This window comes from Cygnus olor, chromosome 3 (assembly GCF_009769625.2).
Source record: "Cygnus olor isolate bCygOlo1 chromosome 3, bCygOlo1.pri.v2, whole genome shotgun sequence".
In the NCBI taxonomy this organism is placed as follows: Eukaryota; Metazoa; Chordata; class Aves; order Anseriformes; family Anatidae; genus Cygnus; species Cygnus olor.
The window spans coordinates 23500538-23524615 of NC_049171.1; the positions used below are offsets into that span (position 1 = coordinate 23500538).

A 24078-nucleotide genomic window follows, 5' to 3' on the forward strand; every position below is an offset into this window, starting at 1 on the left:
AACGATAATTTTGATTAATACAGGAAACTTATATATTAAAATGCATGTAAAATATTAATATAAAACACCGTATCTAGAGATATAGTTATATAACTACAAATCTAGAAGAGGTGATTGTAAAATCATAGGTTTTCTCCCCCATACTTTTCAGTGCCCTATTTGCAGGTCTTCATTGTATATATAAGACTACCTATTGATTTAACTGTTCTGAAATCTAACCTCCTGGACACAAGCACCTAAGAAACATGGCCAAGTGGAGAAGCCCACCCACCTGGCTTCTAGCAGCTTGCGGTTTGACAGGGCACTGTGACCAGCACTCTGTTCTCTTCTTCTCCCTGTGTCCTAAAAGGTATGTGTGGGGAAGCCTCTTGTACTCTTTTGATGAAAATAATTTATGCGTTCCCAAACATGAGAAAACCCAAGTGTGTTAACAGAAGTGAGAACAGACCAACCAAACCAATGAAACAGACCAACCAAATGAATACAAAACCCCTCAGGGGTGCTCTGAACTGTTTTTTTTTTTCCTGCTAGCTATGTTGAATGTGTAAACTTCCACTCTGGTATGATTAGCTCTTCTTATGTGTTTTGTTCATAAAAGAGAAAACATGGATCCTCAGTACAGTAAATCATTGCATTCATTAATTTCTGTAACAGGACAAGATTTTACTAGCCATGAGATTACTATTTCACTTTGGTATAGAAGAATAATCAAGGTGCCATGTCACACAAAGTCAATATCAATACAAAATGGAAAGAAATACGACAAATTAACAAATTATTAATATTTTGGTGAGCCACAGTAACTGATTTCTTAGCCTCCTGCATTTGGGAAGTAAACATTTTAGCTGAAATGCTCTTCAGGGTGGCAATCCAGCCAAATTAGATTTTCAATAGTACCTCTTCAGTGAACTGTACAGAGATATTGCTTTAAGTGCCATATAAAACATAATAATATTATCTGTTTAGGGATGACTTTCAACATGTTTCTAAGCACTGTTTTAAACCCTTAATTAAATTAACAATAAGCAGTACTAAATCATCATTTCTACATAAATACGATCTTGGAAACAGGTCCTGATACTGTTTTGATTTTCAGTTTTGCTAAGCTAAAGTACTATCTGAGATTTTTTAAATAAACACATCCGTGATTTTATTTTTGCTCTAAAAATGGCAACTTTTTTATTTATTTATATATATATATTTTTTTTTTCTGCCTAGAAGAGTTTATTTCTTAACTACAGTGTTAAAAATCAAATAGGTCTATGTGCCATACAAGATATCATCAAGATATAGGCGATCGTCCCCTTGTATTCTGCCCTGGTGAGGCTGCACCTCGAGTACTGTGTTCAGTTTTGGGCCCCTCACTAAAAGAAGGACATCAAGGCCCTGGAGCGTGTCCAGAGCAGGCCTACGAAGCTGGTGAAGGGTCTGGGACACAAGTCCTGTGAGGAGAGGCTGAGGGGACTGCGGTTGTTTAGTCTGGAGAAGAGGAGGCTCAGGGGAGACCTTATTGCTCTCTACAACTGCCTGAAAGGAAGGTGTGGGGAGCTGGGGGTCGGCCTCTTCTCACAGATAACCAGTGATAGGACTAGAGGGAATGGCCTCAAGTTGTGCCAGGGGAGGTTCAGGCTGGATATTAGGAGACATTTCTTCTCAGAAAGAGTAGTCAGGCATTGGAACGGGTTGCCCAGGGAAGTGGAATCACCATCCCTGGGGGCGTTTAAGAAGAAGTTGGACCTGGTGCTTAAGGACTTGGTAGTAGTGGAGGGACGGTTGGACTTAGATGAACTTGGAGGTCTTTTCAGACCTTAATGATTCTATGATTTGTCTTAAAATTATAAACTGAAATGTTAAAATTACTTTTAATAAAATTATTTATGTATTTGCATTTAACTGTATTTATTATTATCTTCTATGAGTGATTAGAGAAAACAAAATAATTTCACCCAAAAGCTGTAAGAACAATGACAGTGATGACAGCATATGCATTCTGAGAGTTGTTCAGCAATGCTTCTCACAGCTTTAATTTCCAAAAATAAAAAGCACCACACAAAAGCTAATTATATATTTAATCTTTCAGGTAATAAAAGTATACCTACCTCAGATTTAAAAGCTAATCTCCCACACCAGAATGTACTTTATCAAATCCAATGCTAAAAATGATAAAAATGTACTTTGTATATCAGTGATTATTAACATATTTATTTTCATTTTGTGTAATTCTCTGAAATTTATCTATGTTAAGAGACACTGGTAAATATGATTGGCTTTAAAGATTACAGGCTTGGTTCTTATATCATCTACATTGATTTTACATCTTTGCATCTCTAAGCACTTGAGTAGAGCTATTCTTGACCTATATTGATACAAAATGATATCAGAATCAGGGAAGATAATGTCTGGTCATTAGTCTCAAAACTATGGCAGTCTGCTCAAATATGTAGATAATAGTGCACTGTAAGAACATATTGGGACACAAGCCATTATTTGGATCTAATCCAATTTATATATGGGCAAAGAGAACAGTCTCTGTCAGTTCACTTCATCTGTAATGAATATTCAATGAGGAGATTCTGTAAAACTCCATTAAAATGTAAAAAGAATAGCAGAAAAGGGTAGCCGCAGTTTTCCCTCTGCAGTATTATGTGACTTACTTTTAAATCATAGTGTATAAAGTACAAATAATTTACTCTGGGAAAACTATTTTCATTTTAATTAACAGCAAAACATACCGTAAATATAATATCAGAAAAAAAATATATATTCTACAGATACGTTTCAAAGGCTTTTAGACAAGTTTTAAATAAGCTATCTAGTTTACAAAGAAGATGTGTATTTAACTATTATTCTGTTAAAATTCTTACAATCATATAGAAATTTGACGATATTGGCTAGAAACCTAAATGCAGCATAAAACACTGTTCAGACAATCTTGGCCACTGATCAAGTAAAGCAGATTAAGATATGACAATGGTGAAAATTTGACTTACTTGTCAACAAAATATCTGCAAACAAACTTTGATGGAGTTACAGGTTTACTTTGCCTTTTTTTAGCTAATGAACAAAATAACGTTCTTGTCTTTTTGCAACTTCTTTTACTGAATAATTACTGCACATAAGCTTTAAAAGCAAAGTGTCATCACTGATATTTTAGAAAAGTAGACTATCATATTAATTCTGACTTTGAAATTGTAAGGAGCATTACAATAATGGATCCCTATATTTTATCATCATAATTTCCATGTGTTTACACAAATAAATTTAAAGATGCAATATATTGAAAAAATACTGAATAGTACCCTCCCCCAAGTATAAATACAGTATGCATTTATTAAATTTAGTATAAATTCTGATACTTTTTTTGTATTGTTTTATCTGATAGAGCTGCAGAATGAGACTTTGCAATGCAGTTTTGGAAGGTTTAGCCTTCACTAAAACTGAACACTCTTTAATGAAAATAACAGCACTGTATCAGACAGCTTGTGAAAACATGATAAAACTGTGTCCTAGCATTCCACAACAAAAGCAAGTTACAAAATATACCTGAAGGCTAGAACTACTTTTTAACGCTTAACCATAAAAAGTTATTAGTCTATAGGCCTGACATAAAAATAATAATAATAAAAAAAGAATTTTATCAAAATATAGAAAAACAAATACATATTTAAGTGTCATAAATGTTATCCTTTGCTGTCTTACATATTTAATAATGTGTGGCAGCAACTTCTTAGTTGACTAGGTCTCTATGACTATACTTCATCTTTGTATGGCACAACCATAGTTTTCTACAAATAGCTGTAACGAGCTGTTATTCTGTTGGAATGATCTTAACAAAAAGATGTAGGATAAGGAAACGTGGGTTTGGTATTACTGCAGAGGTCTTGAGGGACGAAGAGAAGACAGAGTATTGAGGTACAGACATGGGACGACAATAGATGAGGCACAGGCTTGGCACTGGAAACTCCACAGATATAAACCACTCACCAAAGGTCAGGAAGCGTAGACCAAGAGCTGGATGAAATTAGCTTTGAGGGTACAAAGACAGCAAAGAAACAATATCTAATATGCATAAGGCAAAATGTATATAGCAAATTTGGATGTGACATTATTTGAAGATGTTGATGAATAAAGACAGATAAAGGTGTGTGCTAGCAAACAAAAAAAATAGTCCAAAGTCCAAAAGGTCCTTACAGGAGGAAGTATAAAGCAGCAACACAAACATTATATTCATGCCAATGAAAGACTCCAGAGGCTGATGACTTCTACTGTTAACCTCTCTAGCACTCCAAAACCCTGGATTTTAAGATCCAGGGGAGTAATCGAATGGTGAGAATAACCCCAAGAAAAGGGATAGAAACTAACAACTATGTTATAATTTTAATAGTACTATAGTTATTACCATTTAGACAACTGTATAAAAGTACACTAACTTCAATTTTTTTTTTCTTTAATAATTACATATAGACTAATAAGGGTTCTTGAATTAGACTATTGAGATTTCCATTATACTGACAATTAATTCTTGGCTTTACTTATACATAGTTTGCTTCCTTTTAGTCCTTGAACAAGATTTTGACTTCTTTCTGCTGAGTTACCATTTTGCAATCAGGAGTCCTAAAAATAACAATAGATTCAACTTTAGCAGATTAAATTATACTGCACTTTTCTGATATATTATTGCTCAACCTTTACTTTCCATGGTGACATGATTAATGGTGATGACAACTTGCATTTCTATAGCAGTTACTAATGAAGGAGCTTAAAATCCTCTGCAAATATCAATACATGTAACACTGAAGTATCATTTTATAGTAAAACACCCTGTTCTCTATATATTCAAAACACATTTACAGAGTTCATTCTTTGATCTGATGTGAGCAGCTGTAAAACTGGCCTTAGTTCCAAACTTTGTTTCATTTGGTCACTACACAATTTTTCCTCTTTCCTGTGTCTCTAAAAAGACATGGTTAGGGGTATCTGTTAAAAAGCTTAATTCAAACTGTTATAAACATGTTCTTGTTCTTTATATTATACAGCATATATGCACACAAGACAGTAGCATGCACACTGGAACACAATCTATTGCGTTTTGAGAACAAGGAGTTCTAACCAGAACAAAGTGGCTATCTATGCCATACCTGAAAACATTTGGAAACCATCTAACTTTCAGTATCTGATTTTTCTATTTGTAAACATATTCTTTACAAATCTTATTCATTTCTCCACTATCAGTATGCACCACCTGCATTTCTTTTGTATGCGTATACACTTGCATAAAAACTCATTACATGTTCAGGATCCTTGATGTAGCTGTATCATTTATAACTAAGATTTTAAAATGGATGAAAAGTTGGAATAAATATATGTAATAAAAATAAGGATTTGTATTTATTTTAATTTGTGAGGTACAACATTACAACCAAAAGTGCCACATCTAATTCTGTTAAGATCCTACCCCACTTATGCCTTAGCTAGCAAATTTGGCATTCATGATGAGCTGATACTAAAATTCCTGAGGAAATATTATCTAGTGCCATTTATAAGGAAAGCTGAGTTATCCTAATATACCTCCACTCCTGTTTTTCTGAATATTGCAAATATAAATCAATGAAAGTTCTACCACATTCAAAACAAAGTCTGAAGTCACATATTACTTTTTGGATTACCCTTTGGATTTATTTTGTGTATCTCCTTTGTACTCACTGATAGGCTTCTCCCTTTTGGTCCTAAGTCAGGATACTATTTATTCCTTTGGATACTGAGTTTATTCACCTTATTTATTTTTTTTTAAGCTTTTAGGAATTAAAAAAAAAGAAACAACAAACAAACAAAAACCCTTGTGTAATATCACAAATGACTATTCTAACAAAAATCACCATTTCTGAAAGGACTTTTGGCCAATCTGTTTGTTTTATCACATCTTCAGAGTTTTCTTTCCTTTTCCTATACCTCCTACATGTGCAACGTTCATGAAACCAAATTATTAGCATTACCAAGTGTAAAGACCTATTATTGAATGCAGCTAAAATGTGAAGATATTAGCTAAATTTAAATTATCAAAACTTAATGACTTTTTGTCTTTTAAGTCTAGCGGGAGATTTTGCCATTCCTAGTTTCAGTCATAATACATGTCAGATGTGAAGTGGTCCAATTCTACATAGAGTAAGCTATCTAATAATTGATTATTTAACTACTGACTACTCAGCAAAAAAATAGCTAATTTTATGACTGTTAGTGGGATTTGTTAACCCATTTTTTACCCAAGTATTTTTTAAAAATCTATCAGATTTCATGTCATCTTTTTTAGCTTTATATTTATTTAGTTTTATATTTATTTAACTTTATATTTAACTCTTACCATTCTCTACACAGCTCCCCAAATTTCCTTTTATTTTTTTATGACAGCTTTCTCGAGAGCAGCTATATTTTTAAAATGTAAAGCTGATGTTAAATACTTTGAATTTAATGTCATGTTGCGTAAACAGATAGAAACTATATTCTTTAATCACGCACATGATTCAGTTAAAATGTCCAGTCTAAAGCAGTGAAGTGCTTCTAGAAATAGGTAGGCAACTAAAAAATTAGGCCAGGATCAGAAAATGCTGTGGTTTAGATAAGGAATATCACAAAAGGAAAAGATAATGAAAGGCACTGCATAAACATCATAGTACACAGTAATATTAAATACATGCTTAATATAGCCTAATAATCAGAGAAATGAGCTGGTTGCCTTTCTTAAATTTATGCTGCAAAGTCTACATCACATGAACCACAACACTATTTGAACAAAAGGACTCACACACGGCAGGAAATGAAGTACACTTTCCTGAATGTGATACTTCTGATGCAGTGAAGTTTATGGCAACATTTATTTAAGCAATAACTTGTTGAGAATGAAGTTGTATTTCAAGCAATCTGTATGAAACCGATTTATTTTTTTCAAGAGCGATTTTATTTCCTTTCCTCCTCAACTGCAGGAGCTTCAATAAGCATTCTGAAGGAATAGAAAACAACCAGGAAATGAGTACACATTTGGATTACTTGTCTCAACTATCTCTAGCTATTAGCTGTTAACCTTTCCCCCCCCCGCCTTATAATTATAATCCACATGCATGTTAATGCTACAGGCAGCTCTAAGAAACCCTTTCCGTACTTTAGTTAGTTGTTGGTGAGTCTTGGATACCTTCATGCAACAAATAGCTGTAGAATCATACTACTAGGCATCTGCTTCACAGTGTTCTGTAATTCTGCATTGCTTGATGAATGTATGGATATCACACAAGCTACCCAAATGACAATCATCTGGAACACTGAGGCATCTCAATGTCATGGTAACTCTGGTAGGGTGCAGACTATCTACAGCAGAATGATACAAAGTAAGGAACTCATAGCAAGTCTTCACTGCTAATGCTTTAATAAGTTTTTATGTGAGAGTGACTGCTCCTCTACGATTTTTTAATATTGGATCTGAATAAACAGGATGATTTCTTGAAGCATGCAGTTCTATAAAAATAAAGAATCCTCTTCGCATCGAGTGTGAAGAACTAAGATCCTCAAGAGATATGCTAAAACTTAAGACACAGCCTCATGGTGACAACTCAGTGGAGTTTAAAATTACAGGAAAGGATCTTGCACAGTCTGGTAGATAAGGCAAAAAAAAAAAAAAAAAAAAGAAGGCCAAAAATAGCAAAGGATTCAGAATCCTCTGCACACTTTAGGAAGGGCTGTAAAATACGATCCTTCGAGACGAAGGTTCATCTTCTCCTGTGACAACTGTCCACATACATTCCATGAATGAATTTAATCTTATCAGTTTATATAAATACCTGAGAGTGCAAAAAAAACAGACTCTTTTCAGTGGTGCCCAGTGACAGGACAAGAGGCAATGGGCACAAACTGAAACACAGAAGGTCTGAACATGTCTTTACTATGCAGGTGACTGAGCACTGGCACAGGTTGGCCAGAGAGACTGTGGAGTCTCCCTCCTGGGAGATATCCAAAAGCTGCATGGATGTGGTCCTGGACAACCTGCTCTGGGTGTCCCTGATTGAGCAGAGGGTTGGACCAGGTGACCTCCAGAGGTCCCTTCCAAGCCAAACCATTCTGCAGCTCTGTGACCCTGGCAGTAAGATGAAAATGGAAAAGCACTCTGTGATATATCACGTCCGTAATGTACTGCAAATAAAGGCACTAAAACTTGCTTGCTAAAGAAATTTTTGAAAAGATTGAGCGAAGATTCTTCTAAAGTCTCTGAAGTTTTGCAAAGCATCATGAATGTTTAAGTGAGGTCTAAACAGACAGGTTGAGTTTTACTATTGTGATTACGTGGGACATAAATCAGAGACTTAAACCCAGTAGTTTGGAACCTGTTCAAGGAAGAAAAGCTGTCACTAATAAAAAGTCGTAAGCTGCTCCATCATGGCTTATGATGGAGTAACAATTGCCTTCTGCATGTCCACCTGTGAGGCCTAGATGCTTAAACAGAAAGTGCATCTTATTGGGTGGTGAAAAGATTTTTTTTCTTGTATATTTCAATACCAATCAATCAACGAAATAAGAAAAAGGGTTTTATCCTTCATATGAAATAACTGTCAATCATACTTAAAACCCTCATGAAGACATAAAACAAAAGGAAGGACCTTGCACTGACAGTAAACCTCAGACAGATCCAAAAGGAGATGATATTAAAGGACTGTTTTTAAACTCTATGACAGCACTCTCCTTTGACACTGAAAGTCATGCACCAGATTCCCTTTCTGAAGGGCTGAAAAAAAACAAAAAACTACTATCACCACTTAAGCTTGAAAATAGAAAAGGAAGTTTTCAGTATTTTGAAGTCTAAAGTTAAGGTTGTCAACTAGCCTTTCTCATCAGCACCTGAAAACAGTCACCATAGAAATTTCTGCATTTGAGATGTACAGGAAGTTTTCAGGGGTGAATGAGAGCCTATGTTAACCCAACTGGATTCTTAAAAAGAAATTAAAATAAATAAATAATACTGATTGTATGGTGGGGTGCAGCAACAATTATATGCGCCATAAACCAGCCACTAATTCCAGTGCACAGACATCTTATGCCATTTCTCTTCGACACGTTAGGCCAGTCTGGCTGTGAATGGAGAGGAGGACAGGCAGAAAGCACGAGACAATGGCGTAGAGAGCGACTACAACTACCAGCTATACGCTGAGGGCTCCTGTCCAGGCTGGCTATTTGGTTACAAGAAAGAGAGCAGAGTTTGTTTGGTCTCTTTTTCTCTGTTTGCAAATCATGCATTTAGTCAAAGTTTTCAGCTGTGGCCAAGTAACTCTTAGTTCACCACCATACAAGTACTAGAATTCGCATAAGGAAAGAAGTTCAAAAGTCATCACTATATGGTTATAAATGGCTGTGACTACGGAAGAAGTCATAAAATGAAAAATAGCAAGTGACTAAAGTTAAAGGAGAGCACGATTGAAATACCTGACCCAAGAAGAGGTAAAAATGCTTTGGTATATGAGGCCTGGAGTATTCCATTTTTATTTTAATAAAGAGTTTCAAATACGATCTAGGAAAATAGATTTGTATATCTAAAATTACTGGCCAAAGTTGTAAAAAGTATAGCGAAGAACAGAATTAGTGGACAGCGACGGTGTATCTGGGAGAACGGAATGATCAGTAGAGTGAGAAAGTTTGCTAATGACAGATCTCTTCAAAATAATAAATCTGAGAGTCTGATGTGGGGAAAAAAAAGAGAAAACTTATAACAGACTGGCAGATTAAATTTGATGTAGACAAATATTAAATGATGCATAAGACAAAATTAAGTTTAACTGTGCAAATAAAATGATGGATTGGAAACTGGTAAATAGGGGTAACAGTTTGGTGTTATGAAAGATAATGTCACAAAAATTTAGTCTTAGTACAGACAGAAGTGAACTAAACATTAACATTTATTAAAATAAAATAGAATGGAGAACATAATTTTGTTATCAGATAAACTTTCGTCCTGAATACTTCATGCAACTTTGATCCTACAATCTCAGGAAATAAAAGAGACTGTAGTAAGGCTTTTGCCATTGATACGACAGCCTCACAGGCAACCCTGGTAAACAGTGTCTAACTTAAAATGTTATGGAGTAGGGTCAGTGCTGTTGGGACAATTATAACTGTTTTCATTTTCAGATTCGAAAGATGTACAGAAACTTCTATTTTTTTCATGTGCTTCTTTTTTTTCTTTTTTCTTTTTTGGTTAAACAAGATGTATGCCCAAATAGTAAGCACGGTATTTAAGCTCGTACGTAACCTGAAACTTGGAAGAACTGTAAGTACTCTGTTAGCCAGGTTGAGAAAGCAAAGTGACCTTGAAGAATAGGGCCATAAGAACAAAAAAAAAAAGTGTCATTAAACAGCGTCTACATTTAGAAAAGTGAAATGTACTGCTTATTTACAGGCTGACAGCTCTTTAAAAGAAGATCTGGATATAGAGCACAAGCTGAACATGAATCAACAACCACCTTTGAAGAAGTCAGACATCATAATAAAGTGTACCTGGGAGTCTCTAACAGATGGGGAGGATTTTTTTCCTCTTTAGTCAACTTCTATAAAAGATCTCAAACACAAAGCTGTGTTGAGTTTTGACCTGACACTTCAAAAAAGGTATCAATCAACTAAACTATTTGTTGTATAAAATATTAATATAAATATTTGACATCATTTATTTCTCAGAAATACAAGTGATGGAAGAGTTCAAGTCATCTAAGTATCAGCTTTTTTTTTTTTCCCCAAAACAGCAACATGGGGTACATTGTTTAAGTTGCCTAATATCTTTACCCATAAAGTGAAAACAACAAAACTAGTAAAACAATGATGAATCACAGAATTGTAGGGGTTGGAAGGGACCTCGAGAGATCATCGGGTCCAACCCCCCTGCCAAAGCAGGTTCCTTCTCTAAGGCTGCCCAGGTAGGCATCCAGACGGGCCTGCCTTGAATATCTCCATAGAAGGAGACTCCACAACCTCCCTGGGCAGCCTGTTCCAGTGCTCCGTCACCCTCACTGTGAAGAAGTTCTTTCGCATGTCGGTGCGGAACTTCCTGTGCTCCATTTTGTGGCCATTGCCCCTTGTCCTGTCCCCACAAACCACTGAAAAGAGGTTGGCCAAATCCCTCTGTCTCCCACACCTCAGGTATTTATAAACATTGATAAGATCCCCTCTCAGTCTTCTCTTCTCCAGGCTGAACAGACCCAGGTCTCTCAGCCTTCCCTCATAGGGAAGATGCTCCCTTCTAGAAAGGCTAGTGAGTAGTGAGTATGAGTTGAGGAGGATGTTTGAGGGAGCTGGCAAATGCTTTGTTCACCATCCTATGGATTTGCATGGATCCTTTAGTTCACTATAATCTTAAAGATTGTACATTGGCTAGGATGCAGGGTTAATACAACGTGCTTCCTTTCTCCAACAGCAGTGAAATGACCAACATTTATAGTGTGTGATTTAAAGCATGAATTTTATTCAAACCTATTCTATTTCCAATGGAGCAATGTAGAACAAAGCGCTAACTGCAGGTCCACAATCAAGACTTTTCATTCAGCACTGCATTCTTTTGCGTTTTGTAGTACATACATTTTTAAAGTAAAATTAAATTTAATTGTAATAAGTCTGTCACATGAGAAAAATGTAGAAGCCTGACAAATCAGATTTAAATTATATTGAACTTGAATGATATCTGAGTAAAAAATTATTTGTTCTTCAGATTTGATTATATTCCTGCATACACTTGATAATGTAGCATCTCTGAGTTACAATAGACTTAGAGGATGTATACTCAAATCCTTTTTTTTTCTAAAATTGATAAGCAATAACTCCATCTCCTGAAAGCATACAGTGAAAAAAACACACGTGGAAAAAACAAAACACCAACCAATTTCTGTGAAATTACAGGAGCCAGTAAAGTCACAGTATCACCCGACCGTTACTGATTTTATTTGTCCTGTTGCGATTATGGCTTTTGTGGTAGAAAAAAAATAAAAAATGCTGAGGAAAATATATCAGGCTGCTTCTTAAAAATCACAGAATAATTCAGATTGGAAGGGACCTTGGTAGCTCACTAGTTGAGCTTGTTGTTCAAAGCAGGGTCAACAATGATTTCAGACCAGGTTGGTCAGGGCCTTATCCAGTCAGGTCATGATGAAGCAATGAATCCTGGAAACCATTTCCATCCATATGAAGGACAAGAAAGTCATCAGAAGTCATTAGCATGGATGCAACAAGGGGAAGTTATGCTCGACCAACGCCCTAAGTTTCTACAATAAAATGACTAGCCTGGTAGACGAGAAGAATACAGTGAATATTGTTGTCCTGGGCTTCAGTAAGGCCTTTGACACTGTCTCCCATATGGTTCTCATAGAGAAGTTGTTGTTTACATACAGGCTGGATGAGCAGATAGTGACATGGATTGAACACTGGCTGAACAGTCAGGGACAGAGGAGGGTGATCAGTGTTACTAATTAGTACTGGTGAGGCAACACCACACCTGCAGCCAGTTCTGAGCTCCCCAGTACAACAGGGACATTAACATATTGGAGAGAGTCCAAATGAGATCTGTACATTTTTATTATAGCTACAGGTGATCAGGGAACTGAGCACAAATCGGTTCCAGTATTGTGCTTTACAATACATCAACAAGCTCCCTTAATAATACGTCCTACATGCTGAATAGAAATAGGTGACAACCTAAGACATTAATATGAAAGCTCTGGCAAAGGTTCTTGAGCATACAGAAATTGCTATCCTTTAAAAATATTTAAATAATGTACCCAGACAAAAAAATAACATGTTCAAAGCTGGCCAGTCTTAAAAGCAAGCTAGAAGTATGTGAGGTTTAAATATAACAATCAAATGAAACATATCTGATTCTACCAAGCACCACTGGGTCTTTCACAAAGGAAATGTTGCTTTTTTTTTTTTATCTTTTCAAAACTTGAACAAATAAAGAATAAATTATAAACATATGAATAATTAGTTAGAGCAAGTTACAGTGTTTAGTGACTAGTTGTCACTAAAAAGATGCTAGTGGAAAGCAAAAGAGGTCGACAGATGAGGTTGTTCACAACAAGTTATACTTCTTTTAGCTTCACTACTGCTACTATTGTAGTTTGGTTTCCACTACTCAGAAGGATTAATAACAGCAAATAACGTGCACAGTCTCTTCCTATTGTGTAGTTCTTTTGTCTGTGGTTAAGAAACATGAGCTGTTAGTAAAAGAATGAAATAAAAAAATACGCTTGAGATTGAGTAAAAGCTCAATGCTTGCTTTTCTATCACAAAAAGCGTATTTTTACATGATTTTTTTTCAAGAAACTTTTCAAAATGCAATTGTGACATAATAAAGGAAATTAATTCTGCCTATTCATCTGCTATTAATCACTTCAAACAGAAAAATGCAAAGTCCTTTTTGGAATACAAATCCAGATAACAATACTAAAAAAAATACATTTGAGCCTACCCTAATGTTATTAATTCTAAATGTGGATCTCTAATGCCATTTCTAAACAATTTTATTCTCTCTTTATCAGTATCAGTGTCTATTTCATAGACATTTTTATTAGCTAAATTAAAAAATGCTTGCATTACGTCTATAGATATACTGAGCCTCCATAAAAGCTTATAGCTAGATTTAAAGAGTTAGATTTTTTTCTAATTACTTCAATAAAGGCTCTAATAGCATATTAATTCTTTTGGGATTGTGCACAATGCTTTGTATGAAAAATATCTCTGAATGAGGTGACCATCTGGTAGCTGCACAAGACTAATTCTGTCATTTTGATACTAGCATTCAGGGTTCCTTATTTAAACTAAACACTATTCTAAGATACATTACCACAATCTATATCATGGAGCAAAACATGTGAAATAACAGCATTAAACATTTCTTATTTTGTCAACGTATTCAGTATGATCTAGAAGATCACAGTGCGAGCATGTATCATTTTTTTTGTATTACTACAAAGTGCCCATTGCTATAAAACACGGTTCAGAAGTGCTACTATCAAAACATTTGTTGCAAATTTTCTCTTTGTCTCAGCGTTTTTGTACAGAATAGCAGTTCTTTTTTATTAAAAACATTTTTCATCCTGCGATTGTAAGATAATCTAAAATGTGAATCAAGGGCAAATATGAATATGTAGAAAGTCTAAGGAAATAGCTTATGGTGATGAATTCTGCCCATTATATCTCAGAGACCTCTGGACTGTGATATTAGCGTTTTTGCGCAGCACCAAAAATGTTGAACCTTTGTTACAGAATTCAATGTTCTAAATGTCAATAATACCCACTTTTTTGTCTCCCCGTTTTATAGTAACGGATTCGGTATGTGAGCATACTGTTCTATAACTGCCATTAGAAGGGCAATTCACTGAATTACAAGGCATATATAGACTAATCAGTTTTCTGTCAGACCAGGCAGGTCTGACAAGATCCACCTTACAATCATTCCCAGTTGCAGGAACAGGAACTTCAGATTTCATCATGCCTTCATAACATAGAAGATTACTTTGTAAAAATAACTACGGATTTTCTGAATTCTAATTAATATAAAGAAAGCGGGGGGGTGGGGGGGATACATCTGATGAGTATAATTCTGTCAGTGTTTACCTTCTAATGTCCACAGAGATTTATAAAGAATAAACAGTAAAACAAACGAAGAAACAAACAAAATATCATTGCCCTTGTTGTTGAAAGCTATTACTAGATTGCTGCTACTGCAATCATGAAGATGATTTCATTGTCTTATTCAGAATAAGAAGGAAGGGTATTTCTTGCAGGTGAATAGGATTAGTTTTGCTTCAACCTGACATGTAGTTCGATTCATGACAAAACAGTATGCTAGAACAATGTCGGTCAAAAATATTATGACCATAATTTGACACCAATATGATGAAATTGTCCAACTGAAAACCGAAGTTAAAGACAATAATTAAATATTTAAATCATATCTCTAAATAGTACTCATGTCTATTAAAGCTGTCATATTTTTCTCAAATATGAATCTCAATTTAATTTTGTCTTTTGGAAGATAAAATCATTACATGTTACTATGTCTTTCTAGGAAAAAAATAGGATCCTAAAGATAATATTGATTTTTAAAATCTCGTTTCTTAAGTGATTGAACAATGAGAGTAGCCACGTGAAAGTACAAATTCTAGTGGAAAAATCAACCTTTCTGAAATATTTACCAGGTAAGCACCATGGTTCCTGAATAATGTCACATTTTTATTATTAAACATTCTTTTTAACAGCGTCTATCAAATACTTCTGTGGCACTTCATATGTAATTTTTTTCTTGCACAATCAAATATCTTTAGTAGTCAAAATTAACATTGTACAGTGTGCTTAAATGAAAACCTGTAAATTCTTTAAAATTGTCTATAATCTCACTGTTTTACTTAAAATGTCATGAAGATAAGCTTGATAATTCTAATGTCTGTAAGAATAGAAATGAATGCCCAGTCATAGAGAAACATGTGAAATATGTACACGAACACATTAGTGATTCTCGGATTAGCCAAGTGTTTTCAACACGTAGAATAATTAATGTTTTAAAGGATCTCCTGAAGTCATCTAGTCCAACCCCTGACACACAGCAGGTATAATTAGATTATAAAGTTTGCTATAATTCAAGTGGTTATACTAACTTACTAAAAATCTAGGGGTGTAATAGATAACAGCTCCCTCAATATTTTAACACATCTTAAATCAAATTCATGAATTGGATTTTGACTGGTCTAATTAAAAGAACATGAATTGAACATAATTTTGCTGAAAACAGTATCTTACCAACATGGTTGCAATACAAATTGGAAAAACAAACTCATAGAACTTTATAAATTGTTAATAGGTTTCTCTTGATAGCTGTTTCAAAGATATTCGCTGAAGAATTCTTATAAAGTGACAAAAAGAAGCAAACACAAAAATGACTAAAAGTGTTTCTGAATTGTCTGAATATTGTTCAAATTGAAAGTATCCCACAGCAGAAACCAGGTACACCCAAGAAGTCTCCGTTATGATTCTTCTACCTCATTTAAATAGGAAATATGAATATATACACATATATTTGAAGTGATCAGAACCGTGTTTCAGAAATCAGTAATGAGGACGGGATTCAGTATAAATCTAAATGCACAGCTAGTGTCATTTGAAAGTGTAAGATACCATACATTTCCTGAAGTTACAGGATCAATGAGATACCCACAATTTTCTGAAGCACCAGGAGGCCAGGAAGTATTCCTTGAAGCGCCTGCCCCATTCCTAGAAGTGCTCAAGGCCAGGCTGGATGGGGCTTTGAGCAACCTGGTCTGGTGGGAGGTGTCCCTGCCCATGGCAGGGGGGTTGGAACTAGATGCTTTTTAAGGTTCCTTCCAACTAAACCATTCTCTGATTCTGTGAAGCATCTGAAAAGAACTCTAAAACACCTACATGTAGATGTTCACCTGTTGGTGCTCAAAGGTGCTTTAGGTACCTAATATCTCACTGCAGTTAATTTAGCTAAATGAGCTGTTCACCTGACTGGCAGCTAGGTGTCTGCTTCAGGCTGAGCTGAATTGCTGTGTAGTCTCCCCTGGCAATACGTGAAGCTTATGCACTGATAGTTCAGTAAGTTTCCCTACAATTAAACATCTCATGCTGAGATGGTTTAAGGTATCAGACACGTATTTACGGTCTTGCAGATAGAACCTAACCTATAGGAAATTTATGCCTTTCTAGATACACACCTGGAGGCAAAGCAGAAGAACTTAGAGAATCTCAAATGACCCTAGAGATTTCTCTGATGGGAAACCGAGTCTTTAGACTGCCTGCACACATCTAGCTCTAAAAGTCTTGACTCTGAGTCTTGAAAAACATATGGATAGTCCATTTTTAAATGCAACAACCAGCAGAATGCATTGTTAATCTATATAGTGTATCTCAAGTGCAAAAATATACCAGTCTCATATCTTGATTTGTTCTTGATGGAACTAAATTGTGCAGAACGAAACAGTGGAAGTCAATGATGTTTTGCAGAGTGCAGTAGCTGTGAGTTTTGGGGAGAAGCTAACCAATTACCTTGGAAACATAATAGTCCCACTGCTCACTTCAAGTAGAAATAGTTATTAGCTTATTTACTAATTATTATTTGAATGGCCATTAAAGAAAATAAGTAACCTAGAACAAACACTGAATATCCTATTTGATAAAAAAAATAAAACCTATCAGTATATATTTTCCTTTCAGATATGGTAACAGCAGGAAGGGATTCTAAAGAGGTAATAAGTGGCTAATAAAGACATATATGTATATATTTGTAAGCATTTAGTGTTTTGCACATAGAATTACACATAGGTAACAGCATACATGAAATACCTTCTGAAAGATAGTACAAGGTAAAAATAATTTACCAGTAAATCTGTTTAAAATTAGGGAAGAGAAAAAAACACCTGATTACAGAGAAACACAATGCAGATGTCAAAATATTTCAAAATATCTAAGATACAATTAAAAAGAAGGATCATTCAGGAAGCTGTTAACTTGACAGTTTAACAACACAGAACAGTGCTTGGAATTGGATTAACTCTGTGAAAGACTGAATTAAAACATCACACATACTCTGCCTGCTTGCATACTCTGCACAACTGCCTTCTTTGCCTCGGAAGAAGCAAACAAATGACAAACAACTAATAGATAGCAAGAAAATATTCATTACAGGCAATACCCTGAGTAATAGACAGCCTTTCAAACTGCTTTATCAGGTTGGATTTGTCTGAATTTAAGGGAAAAAAATAAAATCTTAAACAGACCTTTCTGAGCATTCATTGTTTAGCCGTGGAATTGATTCCATCCTGCATGCACAACGTGCGTGTAAATGTCAGCTTTCCCTATGCGTTGTGATAGTTGCATGAGAAGTTTAAAAATGCATTCACATCAGCATTTTGACCAGGGGTGCAATTCCAAAACAATCTCTGGGTATCTCCACTTACTGTGCTTTAGTTTGCACCACAGAGCAATGTCAGAGAAGACAAACAGTTCTTCTCGGATGAAACTGAACTGGAAGGTGTTTTCCAGACAGACTCGCATTAGAACTAGTCCATAATAAAAACCCTGAAAATACACCTAGTATGGACCCCAGGCCCACAGCACCAACTGTTTTGCACTATAAAGCTGCTTTTGTTGCACTGCACTTCTAAGGCTAATGTAAACATAGCCTAATTTATTCTCTTAGGACAACTGAAGGCAATACTTGGATCTTGTCCTATCTCCCTTTCTCTTATCTTCCCACCCTCTGAGACTATGCTGGTGCTCTGCAGATGGAAATTTCTGCATGATATCCATGTGAACCCAGGGTAGAGAACCCAGGGTAGACAGACAGCGTGTTTTCTCAGCTTTAATAATAATAATAAAATAATAATAATAATAAAGATTTGCCAGCTAGAAACCTCTGAATTTTGACTGGAGAAATAAATTAGACTTTTCTCTCCTTGACTTGCATTCTGATGCCAGGTATTTATACTAATAAATAAGTAAGGAGACTGTTACTTAGAAGAACTACTTCTAAAAGTAGTAGAGGGTAAAGATCTTCATGAAGGAAATTCTCCATTCAGAGTCTGTCAAGGCCATGACAACAGGCCCTGTGCCTTACAAAACAGAATGGCCACAAGAGAACAGTAACAATCTTGATGAAGTTCTGAGAATACGTAAATTTCATATTTACACAGCTTACAAACTTTATCTTGTACATGGCCTGTTATTTTCTTCTGCCAATTTCAATAAGAAATTTGAAATATGAACTGATTAAGAACATATGAACTACTCCTAAGATGTTTTCCTCCTTCGGCAGAAATACTTTCTACTGTAATGAACTGGTCTCCATTTTAATCTTTCAGAACTACAGCCACCTACACACTATTCCCGCAGTGAAGCTCCTGTTCACACCTCACTTCAGTTCTGAATGCTTTATGATGGTGCACAGGTAAGATCTTTCCTTGTGGATGTTTCAGAAAGGTTAGTAATGAATTATGTTCCAGTGATGACATTTAAAAGACTAAACTCTTAACTGGGCTAAATATATTATATATATATAAATTTAAATATTTATATATAATAATGTATATATATAGGTCATAGTGATGAAGGTTACCACCTACAGGGAGGAGAAGGAAACCAAGCTGGGGAATCTCATTCTACTAATCTGCCATCTGGAAAGGAAAGGGATGACCATCCTAATAGCAAATTCCTTTTTTGAAAGGCATACACAACTCAGAAGGCATGATTTTACTGTTTAAATAGAAAACTAACTGCAATGTTTTAGGTTCCATTTTCTCTTTTCTCAGCAACACTGATGGAAGAAGTGAAATGCCTTTGTATGTCCAGAAATAGAAGCATCTTCACCATCCCTCCTTCCTAAGGTGGGAGCTTGTCCCATTGCTCCCTCTCTGGAGCATGTGCATCAGCTGCCTTGAAATCTGCTTTCTTTATCTCCTGCAGACATTACTAAAGCTCTGGGACACGATGAAAGGTAGGAAGAGAAGACTTCTGAGAGTGGAATGTGTATATAGCATATCTACATTAACCCTTTAAGCAATTTAAAACTGGTTATCAAGAAAAGGTTGCTCCATACTGTTATCCTCTAGAGACTAAATCTAGATATTGCTTTGTGATCTCGACATTTATTAAACTCTATAAATGTGAACATCTATAGAGCTCTTAAAGTACGCTGGGAAAGACACGAGTTTTAGGTTACAAGTTACAATTACAAATGATAAAAATCTTATGTAGATTGAATATATCTTATTCCATAACATGGAAGAGGAAAGAAAATAGACTACAGCTATGAAAGAAGAGGTGATCTAATACATGATCCAGAACAATTTAAGATTTAATTTTGTAATTGGTCTATTTGATCAAAGTCAGATTTCCTTGAGGTAATAATTTGATCACATGAGAAGTCTGAAATAGCATTTTGGATTTCTCCATTACATATAGCCTGTCCTAGTAAGAACTTGCAGTAAATTCTAACACGTTTTAAATGTTTTTATGCACAAAGTTTATTACATTGATGCAATGAAACGTTTCAATAACGACTTGCAGAGAAAAAATAAAACTAGCTGTGTATAGAAACAAGATGCCCCAAATTAATTGCCAGACCCCGTGAACAGCAGGAAAAAAAAGCTATTAAATATTCTACTTGGCAACAGCTGACCAAACAGAATAACTTTGGAATTTCGATAAGACATATTGTGTCTGTCTTAGTTATAATACCCTCCTCCATAAAATCTGGAATTTTGTCATATAGACAAGTAAGAAATTAAGAATATTAATGACTCATTAAAAGTCTGTCACTGAGAAAGGCTCAAACTCTTTAGTATTTTCATGAGTATAGGTGACAAATCAGAACATCGTCACTTCACCTCCTGTGTCTATCACCTCTTCTTGACTTGTCTGTCAAAATTCTCATTATCTTGTGCAATATAAATTCTTTTTTCTGCAGTTATTGACTTTTTCCTATACTAAATGAGTGTTGAGATCACAGTACATTGCTTAATACATGGCCAGAATTTCTTACGTTTCATCTTGTGTTTACTTGTTCTACCATGACTTGGCAGTGTTAGTCATCGATATACAGTGGGATCAACTATAACTGATATTTTGTCCAGGTTGTACATTTGGAATTTGATGTCCATTATAGACCAGAGTTTTTTGTTTTTTTTTAAAAAGCTGTTCATTTTATTTTATTTTATTTTTTTTTTTTAGTGCTGCGTAAACCTGAAGGAAAAGAACAAAAATGGGCACAATAAGTTATTCACTGATCTATGACCACCTGCCGTAGTCAGTGTTGATCATTCAAGTTTTTTTCTTTTACTTAACAAGATCCAGGAAGCAAATTTGATCTTAAGTGGGATACAATAAACTTTGAGGTGTTTACTTTGAAGTTAGAAAGATGCTAAAGAAGTAAAACTAATTGAGGCAGTGCACTTAAAGGCTTTAAATTACAGAGAAATTAACACAGGCCACAAAGTACACTCTTGCAACTTGTTTTTCCCCGTGCTGCTTCTCAGCTATTACACTAACTCAAGTGCCATTTATGCCTCACGGCACTTAAACCTTTTATTCTGTAATAACTTACTGAAAACCATATTTTATTTTCCGTACTAAGTAAAAATTCCATTAAGTACAATTACCTCTATCCTTCCTCTTTTACATCTTCCTGAAATCAAAGATCTGTACATCTTAATGTACATGTGATGATTTGATCCTCCATTTAGTATTTTCCCCAATGCCTCTTTACTTGTAATATGAAGCTCCTATTCAGTAATACACCAAAGTGAGTTAATTAAATGAAGTGCTGACAGTAATTTATTATGTAAATACCCGGAGGCTTCTATTTGCAGCGATGTGAAATACCAGATCTACAGTATTGCTAAAGAAGACTGAAAGGGATCAGAAATACTTTTTAGAAAATACTAATCTACTTTAAAAATCCGATGATCTTTTTCTATGTATATTCTTCAACATGTAGTATGTGAATTTCTTAGAATTTCATATCATTTACCTATAAGTGTTCAGCTGGCATTTTCCCAGTAGAAAAAGTTACTCAGGAAAAGTTTTTGAAAGAGAATACAAACAGTGAATATCAAACACAGGAAACTTTGACCATCTGCACCTTAAGGAAAAGTAAATGAACATAACCCAGAACTGTAAATACATAAATTACTCTGTTAGCACTGATCTCCTTGAGCAAAAAATGTGAGCTGCACAGGGTCTGCACCAAGATAATTTCTATAGAATATCTGGTAAACCTAAGATACATATATATATACACACACACAAACATAATTAATATATGTCAATCTATTGTATATGCGCACACACAAACGTGTATACATATATTATATAAACAACGATGTCATCCAAGGATATTGTCAGATCAGATTACTATCAATAGCTGCAGACACTTTCAACCTCAAGGGGAAAACATCAATACATTAATTTTGATATCCTGTGTTTATACGTTGTTCTCTTTGTAAGAACTGTTAAGAACTATCAGGGAATATATTTTAAATAGAACTAAACTATAGGAGAAACAAAAATAAGGTAAGTATGCAGAGGTTTAATTGGAGGATTTATTTATTTTTAAACAGTGGCAGAACATTCTCATCTAATGCATGCTCTGTTATGAGATTTTCCTGTCAGAAAATATCCTGAATTAAAGGAGAGAATGGTAATGACTTTGTCACTGGATGTAAATGCTTTTAATTGTGCAGGTAAAATATTCAGTTATTTATTTTTCATCTCTGTGTGACTGCACATGTATGTATGTGCAAAAGACTAACAAATATGTTAATTTGCTTTCTGTAATGCGTGAATACAAAGTACTTAAGAAAGCATCTTATATTTACATATATATTCAATGGATATTCACCTATGGCTTTAGAAATCCAATTGATACTCTATTTGATAAACTTGCCCGAAATCATTTCACTATGAAAGAAATTAAATGTATATATTTTTTTTTTGTGAAATAGTAAGTCAGTGCACCAACTGGTATATTCTTATGCTGAATAGTACTGTAATTACTTTACAGGGATGCCATCCAGAAGGACCTTAACAGGCTTGAGAGGTGGACCCACGCAAACCTCAGGAAGTAGTGACAAAGAAAAAAATCATCTGACTACTTCATGTACTAGTGTTTGGGCTAAATTTAAACCGTGAAAACCATTAGGACACTATATTTAAATTTGTATCTCAGTCTTCTCCTTTCTTAAAATATACAAAGTGAAAAAGAAAAAATGGTTAAAGGTAACACATTAATTAGTGGAGATCAATACAGCACAAAAGATGAAAATGAGGCAAAGGAAAACAAAAGCATCAAGTACCAGAGGAAGAGGAAGCAAGCGTCAGAGGGAAGAAAAAAGCCTCTCAACATTTACCCAGGAATTTCCACAATATTTTTGAACAAGTAATGAGACCTATGAACAAAGCTGGCCTGTTTAAATTCAAAAATGGGGGTTCTAAAGATACTCTGACCAGATAGATTCCTCTAAGGAAAAAATGGGGGGCAACTATCTTTTTAACCTTTAAAGACTACCTCTAGCATCTGTGACTCAAAAGAAATCAAAAAGGCAGGCTTACATACTACAGAGTTATTTATTTATTTTGTATTGTTTCATCAGGGGGTTGTTTTAACTATCAAATAAACAGATACAAAGAGGAATATTCTTGTTACATTTTGTAAGAAATACTTTAAAATAACTAATTTTACAGGCCATTCAATCTATGATAAAATCAAATACAAATCATTTTCGCTACGGTAATTCTTCAACAAAATAGTGACAGTAATGGTTTTGCATAATTTTTACCCATGCAGATACAGGGCAAACATATCATAGTGAAAATATTCCACATTGCCCTCTTTTGAAAGGGATTTTTTTCTTCTTTTTCCTTGACTTTATACTAGAAAGTGAGAAAACTTGAAATGCGTCAAGCTTTTGTATTTACAAAATTGTCTTGATAAGTTTGAAGGTTTGTTTTTTTTTTTTGCTTGTTTGATTTTGTTTTTTAAATTGTTTCCGCTAAGCCACGTGTATGTGACTTAATCTTGCCAATTAAAAATTTGCCGTGCTTTAATACATTTAGTCTGTTTGGAGTGTGGATTTGTTTCTCTTGGGCTGTGCATTATTAGTTAATATATTCCAACTGTCTTTCTGAAATACTGATTTATTATAAATTCAAAGGCAGCAACACAACAAATTTAATCCTGATTCTCCTTCGTCAGCTATTCCATCTTGACATTTGCACACGTATATTTTTCTAACAATACCATTTTTCCCTCTAAATCACTATTTCTAACTCAGCGTATCACACTTAGACCCATCTAAAGCTTATAAAATTCATGCCCCACAGATAAGCCTTGGCAGAGAAGACCTAGCTGATATCCTGAAAGCAAAACTAAAGACATTATTTTTTGACAAAAAAAGACCATACATAATGTACACATGCCTCTGTAGTAAAAAAAGAATGTATTTATATCCATACTAAATTAATGCAATGTATTATAATCCTCCATAAAACCAC

General features: G+C 34.8%; 1 protein-coding gene and 1 long non-coding RNA gene across 6 annotated transcripts in view; one reads left to right on the top strand and one right to left on the bottom strand.

Moving 5' to 3' along the window:
* Positions 1–24078, bottom strand: part of CSMD1 (CUB and Sushi multiple domains 1) — a 1148093-nt gene that overhangs the window by 331064 nt on the left and 792951 nt on the right. The window lies entirely within an intron of this gene.
* Positions 18896–22984, top strand: LOC121067240. The gene is made up of 3 exons (XR_005818193.1): positions 18896–18976; positions 19338–19522; positions 22589–22984. It is a non-coding gene; the product is annotated as an uncharacterized LOC121067240 (long non-coding RNA).